This window comes from Corvus brachyrhynchos, unplaced genomic scaffold (assembly GCF_000691975.1).
Source record: "Corvus brachyrhynchos isolate BGI_N302 unplaced genomic scaffold, ASM69197v1 scaffold255, whole genome shotgun sequence".
Taxonomy (NCBI): domain Eukaryota; kingdom Metazoa; phylum Chordata; class Aves; order Passeriformes; family Corvidae; genus Corvus; species Corvus brachyrhynchos.
Window position 1 is genome coordinate 4601533 of NW_008238358.1, and position 16291 is coordinate 4617823.

Sequence of the window (16291 nt, forward strand, 5' to 3'; positions counted from 1 at the left end):
GTTACAAAGAAAAAGAGAAACAGTGTTGTTCTTTATTTTGAGACGTCTGAATGAATGGGAAAGTTGTAGGTATAGTATAGAGCAGTGCTTGCTTTAGTTTAGCTGTCTTGAATTAAGGCTGGTTTCTAAAAATAAGTATTTCTCTTTGGACATAATTGGCTAGTCCTCTGTGCATGTGCAGACCATACAGCCTTAAAATGTATATTTATCTCACTGTTTCAAAACTGATAATGTTTTGTATACCCTTATGTTAATCACCTCTGATTAAGACAATGAGGATATTACTGGGTAATTCATATATATATTTAGTGACAAATTACAGAAATAAAGTACATTTGAAAAAGGAGCAAAAACCTTCCTTTTCTTCCATCTCAGATTTTTATATGTCTTCCATAATTTTACAGTAATGACTGCAGTTACTAATGCTCACAGAAAGTTGTACTTTTAAAGCAGAAGAAAATTACCACATCACATTGTCTACTGCATTTTTTAAAACTCTGAGCTCTACACCATCTATGGAAACACAAGTTTTCAATGAAAGATAAATAATGATCTTCTTTTCTCTCTAATGAAATTTTAATCTTCTCTCACCAAATAAAATGTAAAGGCTGCAAAAAGGCAAACAGTGTAGCAGCACTGTGATCAAAGCTTTGAACATAGATGATTTAAAAAGTCAGCAAAGCATTACAGAATTCCATATACATGTGGCTAAGGTGTGTGCACGCCCACGTAAGTTTGAAGAGTTTTTAAGTGAAATGAAGGGGTTTCGAGTTAGTTTGCTTTACTGAAAGACTTTTCAGAATCAATACTAATATTTGTTGGATTTTGGACACATTCCTAGTAATTCCCTCTTTAGGCTATGGTGTGCAGAACAACACCACTTTTGTTTTTAAATGTGGTCTTCAAAACATAACTCTGTCATCTGGTTGATCAGCTGTTTGCTATTTCGTGCTGCTCTCTGCCTGAGCAAGTACTTGTACAATATCACAGTGTGAAGAATCCCATTTGTTCACTGGGGCTTACGACCAGGAATCGGGGTACATGCTTATGTGTGTGACATCTGGGTTTCAATGGTAAGAAAACCTTTTCTTCCTAAATTTAGCATTCTGATTTGTGATGGGTGGTTTTGAGTATGCGGCATTACTTCCACAATGGAATTTTCATATCAGCTTAATGTGATGTAAAATTCAGAAGAGAAAGATACACCAGGTGACTGTAGGTTATGTTTAAATGAACGTAAGAAAGGGCAAATGTCTGACCCTGCATTACACAAGACTGGAACTCCTGTTGTTTACATCCAGCTTCATCCCCAGTCCTTTCAGTATCCGACATTGCCTTGCAACTCCAGCTGCAACAAGCAAACACTGGAGTTCTGCCTAGGGAAGTGTGCAGTCTGCCTGTCAGAAGGGCCTCAGAGGGTGAGGAAGGAAAGCCCAGTTATTGCAGAGCATGATAGTTGCAGTAGGCAGGATGGATATTATCTGGGCTCCGGGGCTGGGGCTGCACATGTATCACTTTTTTGGCAGGGTTTCTTTAAATGCTTGCAGAATTTAAAGGCACACACCATGCAACAGAGGCCTACCTTGCAATACATTAACCAGATCTTTCTAGGTTGATTAATAGCTTCAGTCTTTTGTTGATGGTTTTTTGTTTTTTTTTTTTTACTTTAATACAGCTGGACCCTATGCTACAGAAAGAGATAATGGGTGAAGTCTTGGCTCTCCTGAAGTCAGTCACAAAACTCACTGACTTCATTGGAGCCACGTTTTCATCAACTGCCTCATAATACTTTTTATCAGCCATATGGAGGAGGTTTAAAATTGGCTTTAGAAGAAATAGAAATTAGCTCCTCTACAAATAATTTGCATGGGTTATCTGGAGGTTTTTTCTCCAGGTAATATAAATGGCAACACAAAGTATAAACTGCCAAAAAGACAAATAGGTATATAACATTTTGATTTCCTGTAACTACAGCATAACTCAAATAAAATATTATTTTAAAGTCAACAAGGTTGGATTGCTTTATGTAAGACCACAGGGTCTGATGTAGATGATGCAAGGGCATGGGAAGACATTCGAAGGCACAACTGGCTGTTTACAGTTCATGACACATTTTGGAAGATGTGAAACTGTGTCTCAATGATGCTGTAACACAAGAGGCACTAAGTTAAGCAGGAGACAGTATTAATTCACAGCCCCAGCTTTTGTACATTTAGTGTTATTGAATTGTGCTTCCTCGTGATATTTTAAACAGATGCATCATAATGGACTTCTCAAAATCTGATTTAAACCATAACACCAGGAAGTACAATTTTGGTAAAAGGGGAGGGAGGGGAAAAGAAACTGCTGGACTCCCAGCCACTGCCACAGTAGTCTTTTCACAGACAGTTTTTTCTGATCCATTAGCCTACCAGACAAGGATGGCACCTATCCAGTGTAAATATTACATTTTCAACATTTGGATGGCATTTTGAGCAGTATTTCTTATCCCGTGAGAATGTACGCTTTATAAATACAATATTATCTGCAATTCAGAGCTAGGTTGGGGTAGGATATGACTTTATAATGCGAAAGATATTTAAAGAATGCTATGTATAGACTCACTTACTGAAGAAAAAAACTTTTTCCTTTCTGTTATTTTAATTTACAGTGAAAATTACTTAAGCACAGGATCAAGCACACTTTTTTTTTCTGGAATAGGGAGGATCCAGACATGATTTTGGAGGCATAACTCCATGTGTAGACAAGATCTGTTGCTACTGTTTAGCATAATCTGCACTGTGCATATCTTGAAGTGGAAAGCCACACTAGCATCTTTGCTAATATCCTAATATCCTCATTGGACTAAACTCTTCACTGTGTATATTCCAGTAATATCCCACTAACTGTGCCAGATGCTGACAGAACTCTGCATTGGAAATAATTCTGAAAGTGAGTCAATCTTCATCCATTGCAAGTAGTGGATCTTCTTAGAGCAAGAACTTGTTCCACCATTCCCATTCCATTTTAAATCCTCTTTCTTGTTAAAGGGAAATCGGCCATATTTGGATGGAGCCCCAAAACAATATCTTTGTGTTCATTGTTCTAAGTAAAAACAACATAGCTAGTTTAGATAGTCTTGTGTAGGGAGGGAGGAACCACACCCAGACACAACAGTTCTATCACATGCTCAGGCTGAACTATATGCCCAGAAATTTGTGTTTCCAGTGAAAAAACCTGACCCATCTTTAACTAGAGAAGTATTGCTTAGGAGTGTTTTAATATATACTAGATACAGTCCATTAAACTGGAACAAATGTAACCCTGAAAATACTAGCTTCACATTTTCATGGTTGTAGGTATTTTTCTATACTCATTATCTGCCGTTTTGAAAGAATGTTCTTATTTCTTGACTTGGAAGTACAGAGCAATGCATTTGTCTCCTGTTTAGTTTCCCACCTTCCCTTCAGTATTGTGGCTCATGATATGTGAGCCTTGTATGCACATGAGCCAAGCTTTGTGCCTTGGGCCTTATATTTACCCACTTTCAATAAAACATTATCAGCTGCTGGGTGATTCTCATTTGCTAGTTGCTGCCTGCAGATATCAAATGTGGAGGTCTCGTAGTACAGTGGAGGCCAGGACATGGAGCCTGAGTAAAAGGAAGTCCCACACCCACCTGGCTACAAGAGCAAAGTGAAAAAGAAATAGCAGCTTTTCATAATGAAAAGCTGGGTAGGGAAATTCATGGCTTTCAGGCTGGTAGAAGTGCTTTACTGTGGTCCTGAAGGAGAGACACATCAGTGTGACTGGCTGGCTCCAGGCTTGTAACCAGAGCTGGGGAGTCCCTGCTGGGGTGGCTGTGGTTTTCCAAGAGCCCATGGAATGCCCTGTGGTGCCCCAGCGCAGGCAGCCAGGGCACACTTCTCTCTGGCAGAGAATTGGGTCTTATGTTTCCAGCCTTTGTCACTGCAAAAATAGCCATGGAAATAAGAAGCCTGAGTAAACTAAGGAGCTGGCAGGAAGCTTGGAATAATACTTCTGAGAAGTGTGAATTGTGCCCATCAAATGTGATACCTTAGAGGCCTGGTAACAATACATTCAGTGCCAGACAATATTAACTATTAATGGCAAGCCCAGTCACAACACAAATAACTGGCTAAACTGCTTATCCCACTGGGGAAGTCCGTCCATATGCAGAGGAAATGCAAACTTATCAGGCCTTGAGCATTTCCAGGAAAAGGGAATGTCCCCATTTGGTACCAGGACATCTCGTTCTTGTCACTCTGCTCCCTTGGTAGCATTGTGTATTTTGCTGAATCAGCACGTACATGGTATGCCCTGTTAGGGAGGTGAGATGGGGGATAAGCAGAAGGATCTGGCTTATGGCCCATATCAGGAGTTGGACACGATGATCTTGGTGGGTCTTTTAAATTCAAGATACTCTATGATTCTGTGAAAGCAATACAGGATGATGTGGAATGCTATGGGAAGGACTGATACATTAAAATTTTGATGATTAGCAAGAACAGCAAAAACAACAAAGTAAGTTATTGAGTGACAGATAACTGCTTTGGCCTTATACTAGGATGAGTGATGGTAAGACCGGTAGTCCCATTTTTTCCTGGGAAGGGAGTTTTTTTATACAAACCATACAGCCAGTTGCATCAGGGTACCTGAGAGTCTAATACAGAAATGAAGCCAAAGTTATGATGTCCTGGGCATTCTGGACAGTAAAGTCTCCTTATCTTGTGTCACCGTTCCTGTAGCAGACAGGATAAATAACTCCTCCTGAAATGCTTTTGGTCCCTGGGACCAAAGGCTTAGGATGGATCCAGTCACACTGCCTGGAGCCCCCCTATCCCCCTGAAGTTCTGCCTTGCTCAGGGCACTTCATAGCACCCGCCAAAGCACACACCCACCCCTTCCTCACAGTTTACACCAATTCAGTCCATTAACCAGTAAAGCATCTCGGTCAGCTCAAGGCTCCCATAGTTTAGCTGTGAGCAAGGTCAGCAGAATTTTTAAATCAAATTGGAAGGCATATACCTTCTGGTACAGATTGGTATATATACCTTCTGGTATATATGTACACCAAAACTTAAAGTGAGTAAACTATTGTCCATTCCCTACTTACTGTTGTTTAGAACAGGCTGCATCTGAGAGCCAGAGCCATCTGAGTAAGGAAGAACAGCTGCAATATCTCTAATGACATCCAGTGCTAGAAAGTTCTTTGAAGTTGCATAGCTGCTATTTCTTCTCTATGATTTCCAAATGCGGAGGGGGGGAAAAAAGAATATCAATGTTAAAAGCATCAGTCAGTCTACTTATTTGGACAACAGTTGTCTGTGTCATTTATTCTAACGGTGATTTGAAGAGGGAAAGCAGAGAATTTTTTTGATGGTTATAAAACGTACATTATTTACTTCTGAGCCGAACAAAAACACAACGAAAAACCACCCTACATAGTATTTGTCAAAGGCCAAAGGCCAACATACTTATGCATTTCCAGAAGGGCATTTTTCGCTCATTCCATATGATTGCTGATGGTGTGCCTGATCACTGGGTGGATCCACTGGGTGGATCACTGGGTGGATCACTGACTGGGTGTCTCTAAAGCACCACCACCATTTTCCAGCATCATCCATTCACCAGTGACACTGTCACTTTAAAATCTAACAAAAGCTTGCTGGTTTTACTTTATTCCCGTTCCTATCAGATCACTGTTACTCCAATACAAAAGAGGGCCAGAAAGAGTATGGACTGAGCCTTAATGAGCTCACTCCTCAGACCTTGCCAGTACACCAGGGGCTGCAAGTTGCCATATCCCTCTTAGGAGGGCCAGTATAGTGCTCTGCTTGGCCAATTTTGCCAGCCAGTGTAAGAAAAAACCAGTCTGGATGAGTTCTGGCTTTCTCAGCTCTGAGGTGTGAGGTGTATGGGAGGAGGATTGAACCGCAGGGCTGGCAGACCCCCTTCTGAGCTGGCCGCTTTGACTAATGCACACAAGCTCCTCCTGGAGTAATGCTAACAAGTGCTAACACAAGGTACCCTACAACTGCTGCCGACTGTGAACACCTAATGCTGCACTTGCTGTCTGATACAGTGTATCTGGACCTTGTAACAATCATGACATTCACTCCACTATAGCTGTGTTTTATTGGGCACTGTAGATCATTACTTACTCTGTGGGACATGGTAAGACTGTATGCCAAAGGCCAGATTCTTCTTTCTTGACTTATATAAGCAGGTTCCTCAGGTGACTGCAGTAGGAAAGTTACTTTTCAGCATGTGCAGAGCCAGCAGAAACCGTGGTCCTGCACTTAGTTCTGCAAGCCCAGTGAACACAGTGTGGCTGCACATGGCCACTGGCTCCCATCAAAGGGCTGGGGTAGATACCAGCACATGCCTTGGCTTGTGTTATAGCTGAAATAGTAAGATTGACATACTAGTTCACTGTTTTTATTATTTTACTGTTGAAAAGCTCCAAAAAGGCTTAAAGGATTTTTTTTCTGGTACATTTCTAGCAATGTTTCAGAAGGCTGAGGGCCTCTGACAGCTGCTGCAGAGAGGAACTACCACCATTAATGTATCTCATGCCATCCAGTCATGAGGGGAAGAACGGTGGTTGCAAATGATAACCAGCATGATTAGAACCACCCATTGAAGAGATTAAGAAACTGCAAATGCTATGGTACGTGAGATGTGCTGCACCACACTACTGTGCAGATGGAAACATCTGCAGTAGAGATGGGACATTCAGAAATGTGCTACGAAATTTTCAGGCACTCTTGCAGCCCAAGACTCAGGCCACACACTGTGAGCAGATGGCTCCACTATGCTTCGCCATACACAGAAACACTGATCTGTTGTCATGCAACGGTGTAGATTTTTGTTGATAGCAGGTTAATGGCATTTGGCAGTAACCATTGTGGAGCTTTTTTTTCTTTTTTCGGTGTCATGGGTTATTTTTCCAGAGGAACACGGCGTGGTGCTGAGATGTCCGCTCTGGTATTTCCTCAGACCACCATGTGAGGCTGGGAAAGAAGCAGCATAGCTCCTCTCTATTTCATGGGAGCCAATGACGAAGCAGGAGGTTTTGGCTTGCATACAGCTGTCTGAAACAAGTTTTGAGATGAGGAGGTTTTTGATACTCAGATCCTGAGAAGCAGTATTTGCTGTGTATATATTGTGTAGCAGGCTAAGAATTAACCATGGCAGAGAAACTTGTATAAAACTGTCATGAGATTTTATTTGCTTTTTTACTTCAAGTTTGTGATAGACTTCCAGTCAGAGCAGTAATGGGCAGAAAAGCTTTGCAGTAAAGGCTGCTCAGAGTCTTAAATTACTTCCTCTTAGAGATTTTCACCTCTAAAACTACTGATAGTTTTTCTTGGAGCTGCTTAAGACAAAGACACACTACCCAGAGCTCAGGACTGTGCTAGCTGAAAGCTCCAGCTAAGTTACAGTGAGCCTGCTTGTACTGCAGGCAGGTCTGATTTGCCCAGCTGCACCAAACCTCTGTTTTGGTTTCTTGACAAATGACACCCTTCTGGGAAGAGAAGTTTTGTTCTGTGTCCTTGCAGCCTTATAACCCATCAAAACTTCTCTTCCACAGGGGCAACTCTGTTTTACCGAAGTACTTCACCTGGCAGACCCAAATTGGGAATTTGCAAAAACAAAAAGCAAAAGATGCTCTGAAGCAAAAGAGGGCTGTCCCTCAGAAAAATGTTTGAGTCCATGACTGGCTATTTACAAGTCACGTGTCTTAAGACCTTTTATTACATCAGGCTTTATCTGTCTAATCGCTAAGTTTCCTCCAAGACTATGAGTTGCTACAGATATCTACTTCCATTTCTGTGTATCATCAACTTTTAATCTTGTAATGCATACCAACAAAATATGTGGAAGCTCATCTCCTAAATACTGATGATAATGGCCAAGATGATCATTCAAAGACATTTATTAAGCACATTTATTCCCACAAAGCACATAAGCCTTGGTATCTTGCGTGAAGAGATAGGATATATAAACAGTTTTATTAACATGAACGAAGAGTCTTCTATTTTTAAATAACAATAGATATAACAAGTGAGAAGAGAAATTATCAACAAATTGACAATTTGGCAGGCAGAAGTACTGTCAGAGAATCAACAGGGGGAGGAATCAAAAATATGAAAAAAATTTTGAAACAGCTGCAGGAAAATGCCCACTCTGAAGCTATGTGGGTATTTTTGGATGACACATGCATGGAAGACCAACATACTTAATTTTTTATCACCTGGAGGAAATGTTAATAGTTTGGACAAGTATAGAAGACATTTCAGGAGAAGCTTTAGACTGGTCACGTGATTAAACAAAGTTAAGCACATGTTTAAGGGACTTGCTGCCTTGGGATCTTAATTATTATGGACAATATCCATGTGTGTGTTTGCTTTAACATTGTCTCCTGCTGGAGAACAGCTGGCTGCAAATGGGCTGGCAAGGTAAACAGAAACAGGCCTGCAATGCCCAGCAACTCAGACAAGTCTCATCACCAGCACAAATTGGTTGCCAACCTGACAAGCATGAAATGGCTCGGAAGGATCTACATTTCATAGCTGTTGTGCCTTGTGGACTGTGTCACAGACAAGCACCAAAATATTCAGGGCACAGTGACACAATGTTGTTGCATGTCAAATATTGAGGAAAGAACATAGATCCTTAGCAATTCATTTTTCTTCTGAAATATGTAGGTTAATTTGGTGTTTACGAATAAACCTGTGCTCTGTTCATCTACAGTGCAATGCTGGCAGAACTGGCTGGTTCTTTGTTAGTAAACCTCAAGAGTTTATTATTTTTGAGTTAATTGTTATTTGTTCAACTCAAAGACTGATCCAAGTGATTCACAGGTTGACAGACCTACTGCTCTATCTGTCTACATGCCTAAATTTTAAATGACTGTTTGAGGTGAATCTCATTAAACAAATACAAACAGAGCCATGTCAAGGAAAGGCTGCATAGAGCTGAGTCATTCCATAGTTCCAACAGTGAGAAGAAGATGTACAGAAAGAGATGAAAACAGATATATTAGGAGAAGGTTATCTATAATACTGAGTAGTAGAGTAGATACTGGCAAGAGAAAGCAAATACCTAATGATGATGCCAAGGTTTTGAGCCTGACAAGATAAGAGAGTTGTGATGACTGAGGAGACAAATGGGATGTGATGGAGAAAATTAAGAATAAAAAAACCCCCATACTCTTCTTTTGGAGAATGATAGTCTAGTGTAGTAATCTAGAACAGACAGCAGAGAAAGGAGCAGGCGTAAGGGTGCTGGATAAGGCAAAGAGACAAAACCCAGGCTTTGAGGGGTAGTTGGAGAAGATGAAACTGATAAACGTGTGTGGAAGTACATGAAAAAACCCCTCCCAGAACCACAAGAACCACAATGGGGTAAAAGGAATCAGGAGATTGCAGGTACCTCACATTTCCCTTATCTACCTACTCATGAACTGACTGGAGTGTGTATTAAAGTACACAAGTAAGGAGCTTCTCCCCTTGTCCTCACTGATAATGAGCTAAGTATAAGTGATGGAAGCCTGTTAAAAATGGCCTCAGACAGGTACTCAACACATAAAAATGCAATAAAAATAAAAGCTAAAATATCACCCTTTCAGGAATGGTCCAAACTATCAATTGCATAGGCTGCCTGATGGTCCTGTCCATGCTTCTTCCATGGATGTCATACCTGGGAGGCACTGCCCTTGCAGCCTTCCATTTCACAGGCAGCAGGACACCTCAGTCTCATGAGTCTGGTCTCAAAATTCATAAACTTGCAATACACTGGCCTACTTTGCTGTCAGGACTGAACTATGAAGTGGAAAAATTTGAAATTATGTTCAAAGAGCAGAAATAGTGCTTTTGACCACCAGGGTTCACAGCATCTATATTGCAGCAATGAGACAAGTATAATTATGTTTTCCTCCTCTCATATTCCACAGAGACTTAATACTTCCCAGCTTCACCTAGTATGTACATGGAGAGAACGAATATTTACAAAGCATTCTTGAAATCACAGAGACAAGATGCATCACGAAAATATTAAGTTTGCATTTTCTGGAGCAGTGAATGACACTGCAGCAATCCTAGCCTGACCATGCACTTGCAGACCTCTCGGTGACTGGAGGACTGTGCTGTGTAACTACCAATTATGTTGCTACAGCCCCTGAATGGCACCATTTTGTTGTTAAAGTGAACAAAGGATGCCTACGAGGCAGTGAAATGTAAGGTGCTGAGAGGAAAGTTTTCCGTGGCGTGCTGGGGGAATGTGGGCAGCAAGGCTAACACGACAGGACTTGATGAATGATGTTACATGAAGAGAGGCTGGGCCAGATGTGTGCATGCAGTGAATGTCTGTCCTCGGTGAGCTGGGTAACTCACTGGGAGTGAGCAAAGAAAAGCTCCTTTCTATGACAGGATTTCATCTCCCTCTTTTGTCAGGACCTTTCATTTAGAAATGCTACGCTTGTAGCATGGTGGCCATGGGCTACACTATGTTAACCCATTTTGACAGGAGGGTAACACAGTGGAACAGCTTCATCAGCAGACAGGAGTGACTTGGGCTCCCTCCAAGTCAAACCCTTAGGAACCAAGCTTGCTGTTGATGAAATAATCATCACCTCAATTGTCGACAATTAGCACAAGCAAATTTGACTCTAGCTACACGCCGTAAACTCAGTACTAAGTATTCAGAAATGTTGCACAATTAGAAGTATCTTGATAAATCTTTTAGGGTTGAAACTAAAGACAAAAAAAAGGTTTTATTACATTTGGGGAATTAAAAAAAATTGTCATCTTCTGATAAATAAATTACTTGAGTGGAGTGTTTTGCCCACCTCTGGTTAGCAGTGCCATATCAGATCTTTTCTAAACAGGTAGTATTTAGTTCCAGAACACAACTAACATCCTACTCTGCTGACTAATTGGATGCATTATAGACGGCAGTATGTGGAGCAGAGTAAGGTTAAAGTGATAACCAGGTAGAACTTAGCCAGTTATCACAGCACTTCCAACGCCAGTCACGAGAAAAGAAGTTAAGGAAGTTAATAAAGTCTCCTCTGAGTAGAGATTTCCTTTACACTGTAGTTTTTCCATCTTTGCTAATGAAATTTATAGAAACATGTGTTACAGTGAGGATACTGCAATACATGTATCAGACAATGAGGCCTGTGGAAAGAACATACATGGACTGATTCTTGATAGATGTTTCAGAGAGATGTTTATTTCCCCAGCCGCATGGCCGGGGCTCTGCTGAGGAACTGCTCAATCCCGGGACCTGAGGGTCCTTGCCCACACGGGGGAACACAAAACAACCCATGGGGAACGAGGCTGAGCAGGGGCAGCAAAACCCCGTGTCTGTCCCCCCAGGACCCCTCTCCCAGGGCTACATGGCGGGGGGGGGGGGGGCCCCACAAACACAGGGCACAGTAAGGTCTTTTTTGTGTGGTTTTGCACTGAAATCTCCTGTGTTGTAAACTTCCTGTACTGAGAAAACTTTTTTTTTGGGTTACAGGCCATCTCCAGCACTGTTGGGAGAAAATACCCCATGAGAAGAGATGTTAGAGGTAGGTGGGCTCAGCACCATTGTAATGGTACATCGCAGGCCACACTGGTGAAATATAAATGTTAGAGGTGGCAATGTATCATATAGACAGTCTTTGGCTTTAGATGAAAGAAAAGTGTGTGTAAAAATTGCAAAGCATTCTGCAGCTTGCTGGTGATTGGATCTCTGGAAGAGCAGCATTTTTGTACAGTTAAACACAATATAAAGTGGCTGATTGCATGTTTTTCAGGTGGTTTTTTTCCTTTTGACTTACAAAATTTCAAGCAGATTAACAATAAAATCAATTAATGTAAACTTTATGTGACTCTTCATTGGCTGTCAAGTACAACTGGGATAATGGACCCACCAGATAAAGAAGCATGTTCCCCTCCTGAACCCATTTTTTATCTCAGTATATTACAGTGAGTTGTCTTTTCAGTGGATGTTTGATGAGGAATCATGTTTTTCTGAGCCCTTTTTAAGACAGACAAAAATGAATTGGTCCCTCTTTAATGACCTATATCAAGAAATTTATCTAAACATTGTAATGTAGTCATACATAAAAGTTATGGCAATTCCTTCTTTTAAAACATGTAGTGATTAACTTTACTTGTGTATTTATTTCAACATGCTAGAGATGTCAGTCATGGGACTTACTTAAAAGTGTACCAACAACTCCCTTTTCCAGGCAATTATATTTAAGAAACCTTTAATTTTGTTGTACCTAATCGAAAGAGAAAATGCCTTTAACAATGTATGAAAATAGTTTGGATACATTAAAATCACATATAAGCACAAAATTAAAACAAAATCTGTTATCAGGACAGTATTTCATTACAAAATACTCATAAGCAGCTTTGTATTTTAGTATTCTTATGTGGGCTTATAAATGTCAGCGATTTTCTTTCTATATTCTTTCTTTTCTCTGAGTCACTGGCAGAGTAACAGCTGAGATTTGTATTTCTTTTTAAACTATTATGCTGTTGTATGCTCTTGCTGATATGCCCTTTATTTCCAATTTATTACCTGATACCAAGTGTTATAAACTGGTACTTGTACATACAAGAAGTTGAAATGTTGCTATCAGAAAGAAAGGACATGATACTGCTTCCTTCGAGGGGCAGTAGCTGTGGCGCCACCTTGGCAAGGGGGCAAGAGAGCGTTGCAGGTTTCTGTAAGATCCATTTGTGCCCTTTTGTCCCCACAAGAGCCACACTGGGGATGGTGCATGCTTCTGTAGGTCCACACTGTCCTTTTGCTCAGGGCACTGATCCCTCTTCCTGCTTAAAGGGAATCTCAATGAGGAATGTGGGGCAAATCCCCAGAACAGAGAGCTGAACAACAACCAAGAAACTGAATTTCAATGCTGTGGGGGATATTCCCCCACAAAGCCACATAAAAATAATAAAAAATGAATTCTAGACATTAGGAGCTCTTAGCCAGCATTTTTAGACACCATGGATACTTATTATCATGTCCACATTGTAGGGGTTTTGATAATCTATGATAGAGCATAGATACAGTCACAGAGACTTTACCTACCTGCATTTATCATTCGGGAAAGATCATGTCTATTAATCACAGATAAAAGCACAGCCTATTGTGTCCCTGACAATTAGAGCTCTCTGCCAGCAGAGCAGACACAAATGCTAAGATGAAAGAAATGTAAGGTCTCTTTACAGGGTTCATGTTGTTTGGGTTTTTTTCATAAAATCTTGTACATGCTATAAGTAGAATCCTGAATTTTTGTGGTGTTCTGTGAGTGCAACTTCAGCAGGGAAGGGAGGGCAAATACCTGTTTCTAGCTGCTACAAAGATATGCTGCAGTTTTCAATAGGGTTGGAGGGTTACCTTGTCTTTGTGAGCTGCACTAGAGGGGGCTCACAAAACACAGGTTTGAATATACAGGAGCTGACATGATACCCCAGCACTGAGGGCATGCAAGTCCTTGCTTTTGGAGGTGAGAGGAATGATCTGAAGGAGATAAAGAACCTTTGTGGAAAAAAAGAAAATAAAACAACAAAACCCTTTGTAAAATGTTAGTAGAAAGGAGAAATAGAAACCGTAGCAAAAAAAGGAAAAGGAACAAATAAATGGATAAATGGATGGTAGATGTGATCCCTGGTTCTGCAGGTCATGATAAGAACTATTTGAGTGCATTGGCCACTTCCCAGGCAGGTCTCACCTGTTTTGAGTCTGTGACTCTTCTGCTAGTCTGCCTATTCTCTTTTAGCCATGTTTTCAACTGCAGAACAAAGCTAAGAAACTTTTCCTGACAAAGGAGCCATTGAAACTTTCCCTTGAAAATGTCTCATTTTGACAAATAATCATGAACAAATTATCTAATCAGAAGGTCCCGAGCTATGGAAAACAATCCACCCATTCATGCCTGAGCAAGATCAAACCTTTCAGCATTTGGTTGTGCATTTGTCATTTCAGTTTCACTTTGTCTAGATAAATAATAGTAAAAAATAGTAGTTTTACTGGGGTTTTTTGTCAGAACTTCTTCACATGGCTTTGCTACCTCCCCAAGTGTTAAAACAGTTTTTTAAAAAATAACAGATTTTTTCTGAAGTTCAATTTATTTATTCCTTCTGTTGGACTCTTGTACACTCTTGAGGGCAGATCTCTGATCTTTATCTATGAAGCATCTAGTACATAAGGCTGTAAAGCATTGATGCAGGAACTTAGATAACTGCTCTTGGTTGTTGTGGTTCCCAGTACAAGGGGTCCAGGTCACAAATGTGTTTTTCAGGGTTGGGGCAGCTGGTGGTACATGCTGGGAGCTGGCATCTGGGAACCCTGAGGCAGCTTTGGGATACTTGGGGCTCTTCTCAGAACCATACCCTTCAGTGTCCTTTCCATGGAAGGATGAGGGAGAAGCTGGGATAAGAAAATCCAAGCACACCTGGGTCTTACCTGCAGGAGGCTCCGAGATGGCTGGAGCAGGCACTCCCACCGGTGGGGGCACACCCCAGACATACCCTGGGTTTCCTCTCTCAGATATGGCCTAAGGGGCTGCTTCAGTGCAAATAATAATTTATGATAGTAGCACATACATCTGTAAGAATAACATGTTCATAATAAATAATATATGCTTTCAGAGCGATTCAGTGGCCATAAACAGCACTTTAATTTGCTTCTTAATTTCCCCAAAGAAGTTACCTGCTGTATGAGAAATCCAAAGCAGTGTTCTTCAAGCCCTAGCAAGATATATGATCCTGCAAACAATAAAATCCTGTAAAAATTGCTCCCGTTTTTTCCTTATAAACTGATTTGTAATTTATTTCTGTCAACATTCTGAACTCTGAGTAAGCTTGGTGCTGGAAGACCAGAGACAGAGAGTACATTTTAAGACTATTTGGTTTTCTGATTTTTACAAGTTCGAAGAGAAATAACATTTACTCTTGGTTGCCAAATATTTCCCCTATATTTATTTTCAAATCAGCTGGGTTTTCTGCAGAAAACAGAACTCTCCTTTTCTTGCCCTTTTATAGAAGGTTTTATTTATATTTTAATTCAGGAAGGCTGCCATTTGGAGAGAGTGGAAGGTCTAGGAGGAAGGCTGCAGTGTGCAATGTGTCATCGGGGCAGTTGTGTATATTGTAGCACTTGTTCAGGAACCAGAAGTATGAGCTTGGCTTGCTTGGCAGGAGAAAAACCATTGGCATTCTGGGTCCTGATACAAGTTCTTCTGAAAAGTATTATCCTTGCACACACTGCTTTCCCAGTCAAAAATTCATCCTCAGCTCCTGCACCTACTCTCACTGCACCACACCTTTGGAGTGAATTCACAGCAAGTGCAGTGGCATGGGGTGCTGTGGCAGGAGGGACAGAGGTGTTCCTATTTAGCTAAAATGGTAGAAGCAGCATTATTACAGCAATGTTGGTATTAGTTTTCTTCTTTAAGGGTGAATATTTTGCTCTGCATTTTTAATTTACTCTTGTATATCAGATTTTATCTGACCAACAAAATCCTGTCATCCCATCAGCCAGATCCTGACCACTCCTGATATCCCATCAGGACTCTTAAAAAGCTTCTGATATTCATCAACATTATGGGTGTTATAATGGTAATTTTTTTCATTGTTAGGTAGAATAAGATGGGTAATTTTAAACTGTTGGGTTTGGGATCGGATTTCTCCCTTCTGGCCATCCAGAAAATATAAAAGGCAAACTGACAAGTTGATGTTAGCTCCAGCTTGAGATCATTTACAAGCTCTTTTTTTTTTTTTTTTTTTAATTTAGATAAATTTACCTTTAAATTCTTATATCCAACTTAACCCGAAATAATCCAGAGCCTTGGAAATGTTCTTGGAAAGAAAAGGATTTCTCTACATCTGAGAACTGCTTTCAGAAATGTCAGGAATGAAATCTCCGAAAAGGCAAGTAAATGAAAATTTGTTGGAAGACATAAATGTGGTTCACAGGTGCTTTCTGGGACTGGGAGTGTTTGGGGTGTTGGAAACTAAGCACAGGTCTCTGTCACTGAGATGAATTGATGTCACCTCAGCAGAGCTGGAACCCGTTTGCCTCTCCTGTCTGTTAGGAGGGCTGTGCAAAGGGGGTTGTCGGTGTGGATGCAGCCTTTAGTCAAGAAAGGATCCTCATCTGCGTGACATCCGTCATTGTTTTACACAGGGATTTAGGAACCAATGTGGCTTAAGCTGAGTCACATCATGGGGACAGAAAAAGCGAAGTCAGATGTGGTTTCCAGCTAATCAAAAGG

The 16291-nt window shown here is 40.8% G+C and overlaps 1 long non-coding RNA gene across 1 annotated transcript; it reads left to right on the plus strand.

Annotated features, from left to right (window-relative positions):
* Positions 1 to 744: 744 nt before the first annotated feature.
* Positions 745 to 15947, plus strand: LOC108447048. Its single transcript, XR_001862433.1, has 4 exons — positions 745 to 1073; positions 6507 to 6673; positions 11533 to 11584; positions 15811 to 15947. It is a non-coding gene; the product is annotated as an uncharacterized LOC108447048 (long non-coding RNA).
* The last annotated feature ends 344 nt before the right edge of the window (positions 15948 to 16291 follow it).